Source organism: Prionailurus viverrinus, chromosome A1 (genome assembly GCF_022837055.1).
Source record: "Prionailurus viverrinus isolate Anna chromosome A1, UM_Priviv_1.0, whole genome shotgun sequence".
NCBI classification, from domain to species: Eukaryota; Metazoa; Chordata; class Mammalia; order Carnivora; family Felidae; genus Prionailurus; species Prionailurus viverrinus.
In genome coordinates, this window is record NC_062561.1 from 30,808,343 (window position 1) to 30,819,572 (window position 11,230).

The 11,230-nt window shown below is 39.2% G+C and overlaps 1 pseudogene; it reads right to left on the reverse strand.

Annotated features, from left to right (window-relative positions):
- Window positions 1–1,597: 1,597 nt before the first annotated feature.
- Window positions 1,598–2,986, reverse strand: LOC125163536 (elongation factor 1-alpha 1-like; annotated as a pseudogene).
- Between the last annotated feature and the right edge of the window lie 8,244 nt (window positions 2,987–11,230).

The window sequence follows — 11,230 nt, forward strand, 5'->3', positions numbered from 1 at the left end:
CAGAGCTCAGCAAACAATGGTCCATAGGCCAATCTTAGCCACCACCCTTTTTGGTAAGTGTGATTTTATTGGGACCACAGCCACACCTATTTACAGTTTGTGTATGGCTGCTTTCTCTCTGTAATGGTAGAATCGATACCCGCAACAGAGATGGTATGGCTGTAAGCTTAAAATATTTATCATCTGTCATTTTGCACACACAAAAAAATTGCTGACCCTGTGCTTAAAGAAAAAAAAGCATTATTTCTTGTTCAAGGTCTGTTATCCAAACACTCTTCTTGGAGCAGCTCATTTCCAAGCACTGGATTCGGATATTAAAGTCAGTTCCATCCCAGAACTCCACTCTTCCAATATGAGGCCGTCACTGTCACCAGGTATCACCACCATCATGAGCGGGAAGATCTCAGACCAACTCTTAGATGCTTTGCCTAGAAGAGATAGACATTCCTGTTGATGATGGCCAACCCAATAGACTCACGTAACTGAGAGGGGTCTGGGCAATTTGAGGGAGAACATAAATGATTGGTTGACAGTAAAAATTTTTGCCTAACAGTCATAAGTCCAGAAATGAGCCTAGATTAGCTCACTGAAGGAGAGAGTTTTGGTAGACAAGAGAAAATGTTCAGGAACTATGCTGGGCCATTCCTTAAACAACAGCAAGAACTCCAAAGATTAGGAGCTAGAAAGGAGAATGCGGTGGAGCAAATGTGTAAAGCCAGTTCCTTGCAAATGTCTTGCATGGCAAGTGAAGGAAATGTATCAAGAAGGAAGGAATTATATATGCCAAATGCTGATGAGCCATGGAAGAGGAGGACAGAGATTGGATGATGGATTTGGAGAGCCCATCGACTACCCTGACAATAGTCATTTCAGTTAATTGGAGTGATTTTGAAAGTCTGATTGGAGAGAATTTAAAATAGATTGAGAAGCAAGGAATCAGAGACTGGAAAAATACACAAGTATTTTGAGGAATTCTGCTATAAAGAAAATGAGTAAAATGGTGTGGTAGATAAAGAAGTAATGGAGTTAAAAGGGTGGGTTTTTCCCCTTTTTTTAATGAGATTAAAAATTTAATGTGTTAATGGAATTTTTTTTTCATTAAACTTTTGTTTTAATGGGTCTCAAAATTCTGTGACAGATTTTTGGTCAAAGTTGTTTCCATTAAAAAGTACTGATTTTAGGGGCGCCTGGGTGGCTCAGTTGGTTAAACATCCGACTTTGGCTCAGGTCATGACCTCCTGGTTCATGGGTTCAAGCCCCGTGTTGGGCTCTGTGCTGACAGCTCAGAGCCTGGAGCCTGCTACGGATTCTGTGTCTCCCTCTCCCCTGCTTGTGCTTGCTCTCTCTCTCTCAAAGATAAACATTAAAAAAGAAATTAAAAAGCACTGAGTTTAAAAACTAATAACTTAAAACTGCCACACACACAAAAAAACAAATGGTCCAAAAAACATTCTCCTTTCCTTCTGAAGGTTTTACGATGCATTGTTACCATTAACCAGTCTTTTACTATTAAACTTAAATGGCCAATTGACACAAACAGTTCTGAGACCGTTCTTCCGCCACTGATTAAGACTGGGGTGGCAGGTAGTGGGGGCAGTTAAGTAGCCTTCTGAGCTTTCTGGGCAGATTTGTTGACCTTGCCAGGTCCAGCTGCCTTCTTGTCCACTGCTTTGATGACACCCACAGCAACCGTCTGTCTCATGTCACGAACAGCAAAATGTTCCAGAGGAGGGTAGTCAGAGAAGCTCTCAACACACATGGGCTTGCCAGGAACCATATCAACGATGGCAGCATCAGCAGATTTCAAGAATTTGGGACCATCTTCCAGCTTTTTTCCAGAATGACGGTCAATCTCCTTCAGCTCAGCGAACTTGCCGGCAGTGTGAACTGTGTGACAGTCCAGCACAGGTGTATCCGGCACTGATTTGGCCTGGATGGTTCAGGATAATCACCTGAGCTGTGATTATCCTGAACCGCCTGCTTCCATTGGTGGGTCATTTTTGCTATCAGCAGCCACATTGCCATGACGAACATCTTTGACAGATACGTTCTTGACATTGAAGCCCACGTTGGCCCCAAGTAGAGCCTCACTCAAAGCTTCATGGTGCATTTCAACAGACTTTACTTCAGCTGTAACACTGACTGGAGCAAAAGTGGCCACCATGCCTGGCTTAAGAACACCAGTCTCCACTCAACCCACAGGGACAGTACCAATACCACCAATTTTGTAGACGTCCTGGAGAGGCAGACGCAAGGGCTTGTCAGTTGGATGAGTAGGTGGCAGAATGCAATCAAGCGGTGTGGTTCCACTGCCATTGCCATCTTTACAGGTGTCTTTTCATCCCTTGAACCAATGCATGTGAGCACTTGGCTTCAGCATGTTGTCGCCATTCCAACCAGAAATGGGCACAAATGCTACGGTGTCGGGGTTGTAGCCAATTTTCTTAATGTAGGTGCCGACTTCCTTAACAATTTCCTCGTATCTCTTCTGGCTGTAGAGGGGCTCTGTGGAATCCATTTTGTTAACACCAACAATAAGCTGTTTTACACCCAGTGTGTAAGCCAGAAGGGCTCATGGGTCATGCTCACGGGTCAGCCCTTTCTTGGACAACCTGCTTCAAATTCGCCAACACCAGCAGCAACGATCAGGACAGCAGTCAGCCTGAGATGTGCCTGTAATCATATTTTTGACAAAGTCTCTGTGTCCTGGGGCATCAGTGATGGTCACATAGTACTTGCTGGTCTCGAATTTCCACAGGGAGATATCAGTGGTGATACCACGTTCACGTTCAGCTTTCAGTTTATCCAAGACCCAGGCATACTTGAAGGAGCCCTGTCCCATCTCAGCAGCCTCCTTCTCAAATTTTTTGATAGTTCTTTTGTCGATCCCACCACATTTAGAGATCAGATGACCAGTAGTGGTAGACTCGTCCACATCTACGTGTCCAATGATGATGATGTTGATAGGAGTCTCTTCCTTTCCCATTTTGGTTTAGGTTTAGCAGTGGTGTTCATAACACCTGTGTTCTGGGGGCAAACCCATTGTGAAAAAGCTGGAATTTTGTTGATGGAGAAAAATCTTGATGCAAATATGAGAGAGTGCAGTTGTGATGGCCCTGAGTGCCAGAAGTGGAGGATTATGGGAGACAAGTACAGGGGCTGCCCTTAGTAGGGGCTTGACTAACACTGTAAAAGGAAATGAATTAACACTAGGAATGTCTAATCTCTGTTATAAAACAAAACAAAACAAAACCTCAAAATACTCTTACTTCTCAACTCAACATTCAGAGATTAATATTCTCTCTCTGTCTCTCTCTTTTTCCTTTAAATTTTTTTTTTAATCTTTACTTATTTTTGAGAAAGATACAGCATGTGAGCAGGGGGAGAACAGAGAGATAGGGAGACACAGAATCCGAAGCAGGATCCAGGCTCCGAGCTGTCAGCACAGAGCCTGACGTGGGGCTCGAACTCAGAAACTGTGAGATCATGACCTGAGCCGAAGTCGGACGCTCAACAGACTAAGCCACCCAGGCGCCCCATCTCTTTTTCCTTTTGAGAAAAGTTAATTCCAGCATATTCCCTTGTTCTGAAACATTTTGGGAAAAAGCATCTCCAATTAGGTCAACAGATTTCTGACTTTTAAACAAGAATGTTTTAACCCTGGTAACACTTTATAATTAGTAAAACACTGACTGGATTTCTTTTAATTACTATAATCCTACTTCCATCCCCCTGGTGCTAAGATGGCCAGATGTTCAGCTTATATTTTACAATAATTGTGTAACTGAACCTCTAAAGAAGGTTTAAGTTATTTTTTTCTGTGGAAAGTAGCTCTTTTCATGGTGAGCTATAAAATTTCAAGTGGAAACTACGTATTCCCTCTCTGAATGCTATTTAATTTCTCTAGTAGCAATGCTTAGCTACTGTATTTATTTCAAACCATAACTTTTCCTTTTAGTCTAAATATGAAAAATTTTTCACAATAAAGAAAAAGTAAAACTAAAAATCAGTGATAGCACAGGCCTGTAACTGTACCTAAAATTTTACCGTGTGTGTGTGTGTGTATGTGTGTGTGTGCACGTGTGTTTTAATCGTGAATAAAACAAAGGGTAGAATTTAACAAGCCCTTTTAGTTAGTATGTTAATTTCTCATTTTAACAAGACTTTTTTTTTGAGAATACAATAGTTGACATGAATCCCATAAGTTTCATTACCTTTTTTCTTGCCCTTTTTTAAAAAACAGCTTGCACATCTCCAGCATTGCATAAAATACCCATTTGTAATTATGCTTAACCTTTCCAAAGCCTCTGAGTATAGTCTGCTCATTAATCTTTAACCTGACAAGCCTTGGGGGTTGTGAAATTAGTACCTCCATGTATTAGAGACACAGAGACCATAGACAAGGGGTACAAAAGGGGTAATTAAGAGGAGGTACGAAAAGAAATAGAACAAAACTAGAGGGATATGATTGTATTATGGTAGATGTCAGTGAACAGCAGGGACCATGGAATGCAAATCATAGACAGAGTTCAGGAAATAAACCAAGCTATACATTTATAGAACAAAACCAATTTAATCAGATCCTGTCCTGTTCAATGAAAACAACTTGTACCAAATTGATCTAAAATAAAGATTTACAAATATAATCATACAAAGTATGGACTTGGTGTGCTTTCATAGAGCATTCCCCATATGCGTTTTCCCATGCTATACTGAAGTGTAACAAAGGATGTATCTTAAGTAAAACTAACACTGTTGCCTGAAAAGTTACCCTTTTGTGATGAAAGAAGTGTCATATTTTTATCTATACAGATATTCATTAGTTTTGTATTAGGTGTTGATGAAAAGAGCTAGTATCAATAAGATTTCTTTGTATCCTATTTTTCTACATAGCAAATTTTGCCTAGGAATTTTTGTGTTAACTGTTGAAGATTTGTCGCTATAAAGATGCATATACATTTATGCAATATTTACACATATTATACTATTGCATCTGCATAATAATGCAAGATTTTGAAAACTTTTGTTTATTTTTAACAAATATTGTTCTTCAGAAAAGGGAGAGTCACATTATGATAGTTTTTATAGTCACATACAAAGAGAAAGAAATGGGGAAATATCTTTGTCTTTATGTTAAACAAAAAAATAGTATAAGCCAACCATGTAGTCCCCTCCTCCTTGAATTTAGTGGTATTTAGAATAACAGCTAAGTTGCTATAATAGACTATAAAGTTTAGTGAGTAAAATAAGTTAGAAATTGATTTCTCTCTTGTATCATGAATCCAAAGGGGAATTGAGAAGGGATGGCAGGACAGCTCTGTCAATGTCAACCAGCCACTACAGTGCTTGACATTTCTCACCCAGGGGTTAGGAAGGATATGCAGAGGGGTGCCTGGGTGGCTCAGTCAGTTGAGTGTCTGACTCTTTTTTTTTTTTTTTAATTTTTTTTTTTCAACGTTTATTTATTTTTGGGACAGAGAGAGACAGAGCATGAACGGGGGATGGGCAGAGAGAGAGGGAGACACAGAATCGGAAACAGGCTCCAGGCTCTGAGCCATCAGCCCAGAGCCTGACGCGGGGCTCGAACTCACGGACCGTGAGATCGGGACCTGGCCGAAGTCGGACGCTTAACCGACTGCGCCACCCAGGCGCCCCGAGTGTCTGACTCTTGATTTCGACCCAGGTCATGATCTCCTGCTTCGTGGTTTCGAGCCCTGCATCAGGTTCCGTGCTGATGGTGCAGAGCCTGCTTGGGATTCTCTCTCTCTGTCCTTCTCTCTCTGCCCCTCCCATGCATGGTCTCTCTCTCTCTCTCTCTCTCTCTCTCTCTCTCTCTCTCTCTCTGTCTCTCTCTCTGTCTCTCTCTCTCAAAATATATAAACTTAAAAAATAAAGGAAGAATACACAGATTCCTAGATAAGCTTCTTTAAGGACATTATCTCGAGTTCCATTGCTTCTATTTATATCCCATTGGCCCCAGTTTAAGCACATGGTTAAATCAAACTATAACAGGAACTGAGAAATATTGTATGTAGGTATCCAACTAAAACCAGAAGATACTATATACCTAGCTATTCTTAAGTTTCAACTCCTTAGGTTTGTATAGTGCTATGTATTAATAATTAGAATTTGGTAAAATTAGAGAAGTAAAGAAAATACAAGTTGTACACCTAAAAATAAACCTGGTTAAACATATGGATGTATTTCTGGTGTTCTTTATAAAATATATCTGTGTATACTCATCTAGTCTGTGTGTGAGATAATTAAGTATTTAGACTGACTTTTTATGTTTTACTTTTTCATTGTCTGCAATGATCCCTTGGAGACTTTTCTTGCCTATTCTGTGTCCTTTCTTTTTTTTTTTTTTTTTTTTTTTTTTTGATTTCTTCATCCAGTATATAATTTTCGGGATCTCATATATTCATTCATAAATTTGATAAATATTTAGTGAACATCTAATATATAATAGGCATTATTTTGAGAACTTGGGATATCGTAATAAATAAGACAGATAGAGATCCCTGCCCCTTAAACTCCTGTTCTTGCCATGGAAGACAGAGTGGAGTGGTAAATTTAACAAATAAGCAGTCTGTAGTCAGAAAGGCTAGAAGTTCTGTGGTTTAAATCAGCCATTGGATTGCCAGAAGAAAAGAGAGCCCAGAGTCTTGGCCAGGTGGTTGCTTGGCCAGGTGGTGAATTACTCTGGCCAAGAAGGACCACATCTCAGTTCCATCCAAAGGTCATTGACAAGAACTGTCATATGGTCCCTTCCAACCATAAGACCATCAACCAGAAAGTATAGTTTTATCAATTGCTTCGTAGCAGGGGGAGAAAGAACTGTATGGTACCTGCCATGGCAGGTATATTGGATGCTAGAATTCAGGTTTATTGGGAGTTGGGCACAGATCTCATTGAGAGGGTGACATTTGAGAAAAATTAAAGGAAATATTGAACTTAGTCATGCAGATGTTTAGAAGAAGAATCCTTAAGGCCAATAGAAACACGTCAAGGCCAGACTGCACCTGTCCCATTTGAGGACATTTAAGAACATTTATGAGTCCACTGTGTCAGGTGCAGATTGAGAGAAATTTGTGGAGATGAAGCCCAAGACGTACGGAGGCCATAACATGTTGGGCACGATAGGCCACTAGAATGACTTTGCCTTTACTACAAATAAAATGAGGCATTATTGTGGGGTGTTGAAGAACCATGTGAAAAAAAACTGTCTGCTCTTGAATTGAAAATAGAATTACCCAAGGGATACAGGAGTACTGATGCATAGGGGCACTTTTACCCCAATGTTTATAGCAGCACTCTCAACAATAGCCAAATTATGGAAAGAGCCTAAATGTCCATCAACTGATGAATGGATAAAAAATTGTGGTTTATATAGACAATGGAGTGCTACGTGGTAATGAGAAAGAATGAAATATGGCCCTTTGTAGCCATGTGGATGGAACTGGAGAGTGTGATGCTAAGTGAAATAAGCCATACAGAGAAAGACAGATACCATATGGTTTCACTCTTATGTGGATCCTGAGAAACTTAACAGAAACCCATGGAGGAGGGGAAGGAAAAAAAAAAAGAGGTTAGAGTGGAAGAGAGCCAAAGCATAAGAGACTCTTAAAAACTGAGAAAAACTGAGGGTTGATGGGGGGGTGAGAGGGAGGGGAGGGTGGGTGATGGGTTTTGAGGAGGGCACCTTTTGGGATGAGCACTGGGTGTTGTATGGAAACCAATTTGACAATAAACTTCATATATTGAAAAAAAAATAGAATTATAGGAGGGGTGCCTGGGTGGCTCAGTTGGTTAAATGTCTGACTCTTGGTTTCAGTTCAGGTCGTGATCTCGCAGTTGATGGGTTTGAACTCTGCATCTGGCTCTGCAGTAACAGTGCAGAGCCTGCTTGTGATTCTCTCTCTCTCTCTCTCTCTCTCTCTCTCTCTCTCTATCTCTCTCTCTGCCTTTCCCCCCTCTCATTCATTCTCTCTCTCTTTCTCTCTCTCTCCCTTTCTCTCTCTCAAAAATAAATAAATAAACTTAAAATAAAAAGAATCATGGGAGAGCAAAAGTAAAGGCAGGGGACCAGTTTAGGGGCCAATTTCACTCATCCATGGGCTGAAGAGGAGACTGTTGTTTTTCAAACTGCCTTTTCTTCTGGATACTCAGCTAGACCACATTCTTCAGTGTCCTTTGCAGTTAATACGGCTGTGGCTTGGGAGTTAAAGTAACATATACCCATTTTAGGTTTGGTCTATAACAAAATATACATAACTAACCACTTCGTTTCCCGCTGCCAGCTGAGTGGGGAAGAGGCCAAGGGTAGGACCAGTAGATACAAGAAGCCTAGATTTCTCAGTGATTTCATGGAGTTGATAGTATCACTTTCCCCAAATTTGCCATCTAACATAATTAGAGTACGACATAAACCTTTCCTGAATGTAGCCACTGAGATTTGGGGTTGTTTGTTGTAGCAGGTAGAATGACATTACCTAATATGGAAATGGTACATTGGAGTAGAGTTCTGCTTAATACATGGCCCTGGGTTAGCAATTAGGAGACAGGTGACATGGAAAAGAGCCTAATATAAGAGACAGAGATCTGATGGTTCATGTTATAGAGTTGTAAAAACACTTGGTAAAACTCCCCCATGAGTAACATGGAAGGTAAACCACCTATCTCCAAGCATATAGCTCTAGGAAGTAATTGGGGGAAAAATTTTTTTTAGGATATGTTGGCCATTATTGGTCGCTTTTTGCCAGTGTGTTACAAGAGATAAGGTGAGGCAAGAATTGGGTGGAGTCAGGCAGAGATGGGGTGATATAGGGGAGGTCAGATGTCAGGACTAGGCAAAGCTATTGTTTGTGGACTTAAAAGAGTGAGACAGATGTTTAAAAATGGTTTCAAGAGATGAACACCCACTAAGATTTCTCTGTCGAAGAAAAGAGTTGACTTTGCAGCAAAGATCAGATTAATGATGTTTCCATCTCATCAATGCCAACCAATCCACATGATTACAGGGTCTTATACATTAAGTTGAGAAAGCAGAGGACATGATAGTAGAGGGATGGTTTGAGAACAAAAAACTGCAGATTTGAGAACTATAGGAAAGAATGTTGGTTACCGATAGGAATGAAACTGATAGGAATCAAACAGATAAGAAGCCTGCTCATTGTTTTTAGGTACAATATTACTGAAGAAATGACAAGCCTAGACTAAAAATGTATTTAATATTAAAAAAAGGTAGACCTTGAAACTTGCACAAGAAGGAAATATTAAAATATGTATATTAATTTTCCATCTAAAAGGAAAATTAAGCTTAATCACTTTTTAATGTATTGATTAATAACTCTAGTGCTGTCAAAGGTCCTGAGGTCAGACCATTAGTCATCTGTCACCAACAGCACCTGAGCGATCCTTTGGGAAAAGGGGGAGTTTTGCAGTGTGGAGGGATGGACACTGGTACACCTGTCCATTTGCCTTCATTGTATTGCTTCATATTGCAATATACATGTGATCATTTGAGTGGATTTATAGTGATATTTAGTTTTGATAAATTCACCTTGAAAGATTAAAAAGTAGCTTTAAATATTCTTGCACAATTTTTTTTTTCAAATTGAAATAATGTTAATCATACAAGCATAAGGAACCAATAAGGGAATGGCCGATACTTTTTATTTTAGTATAAATTCTTTGTAAGTCTCATTATAAAATAAATAAAATGAGGACCTCATTAGAGCTGATATATGGCCAAAATTTTGAAAATTAAAATTATCAACAATGTTTTTGAAAATACAGACTTATACACACCATTCACTATTCATTACATATGACCCTTATATGTGTATATTGCACCTTGAGACATTAGCTAAATATTAGTATATAAATGTTATTATGAATACATGTATATATATGGGGGAAGGCAGATGGAGGGGAAAGACAAAAAAATTTTGGAGATTACAGCTCTATATAGGATGTAGGATGTTAATTTTGTATTGTGTTAAAAAAAAATTGACCACTTTAACCATTTTAATGTGCACAGTTAAAGTAGTGTTAAGTATATTTACAGTGTTGTGAAACAGATCACCAGAACTTTTTCATTGCAAATCTGAAACTCTGTACCTATTAAACAACTCCATTTTTCTGCCTCTCGCCAGATCCTGTAATGACTATTCAGTCTACGTTCTGTTTCTGTGAATTCGACTACTTTAGATACTTCATTGTTAAGTTGTTTTGTGACTGGCTTATTTCACTTAGCACAATGTCCTCAAGATTCACCCATGTTGTTGCAAATGGCAGGATGCCCTTCTTTCTCATGGCTGAATAGTATTCCATTGTTTGAATATACCAGATTTTGTTTGTCCATTTATCTGCTGATGGATATTTGGTTTGCTTTAGTGTCATAATGATTGTGAATGGTACTCCTGTAAACATGGGTATAAAAATATCTCTCGGCAACCCTGCTTTCCATCCTTGTGGATATATTTCCAGAAGTGTGATTGCCTGATCATATGTTAGTTCTATTTTTTATTTTTAAAGAACTTCCATACTGTTTTTCAGAGGAGTTGTACCACTTCACAATTCTACCAACAGTGCATAAAGGTTCCGATGTTTCTACATCCCTAATACTTTCTGTTTTTTTAATGTTTATTTATTTTTGATAGAGAGAGGGAGGGAGGAGGAGCAGAGAGAAGGGGACAGAAGATCAGAAGTGGGCTGTGCGCTGATAGCAGTGAGCCAGATGGAGGGCTCGAACTCACAAACTGTGAGATCATGACTTGAGCTGAAGGTGGAAGCCACACTGAGTCACCCAGGTGTCCCTGTTGTTGTTTTTAAATAATAACTATCATAATGGGTATAAGGTGATATCTCATTGTGGTTTTGATTTGCCTTTCTCTTATGATTAGTGATGTTAGCATCTAATATGCTTGTTTAGTCATTTATATACCATCTTTGGAGAAAATCAAGTCCTTTGCCTATTTTTAATTGGGTTACTTGATTTCTTTTGTTGTTGTATTGTAAGAATTCTTCCTATATTCTGTATTTTGACAATTTACATATACGATTTTGCAATGTTTCATTTTATAGGTTGCCTTTCACTCTGTTGAGTGTGTCCTTTGATACACAAATGTTAAGTTTAATATAGTCCCATTTGTCCATTTTTGTATCCATTGCCTACGCTTTTGGTGTCCTAGTCAAGAAATCATTGTCAAGTCCATTGTCATGGAGC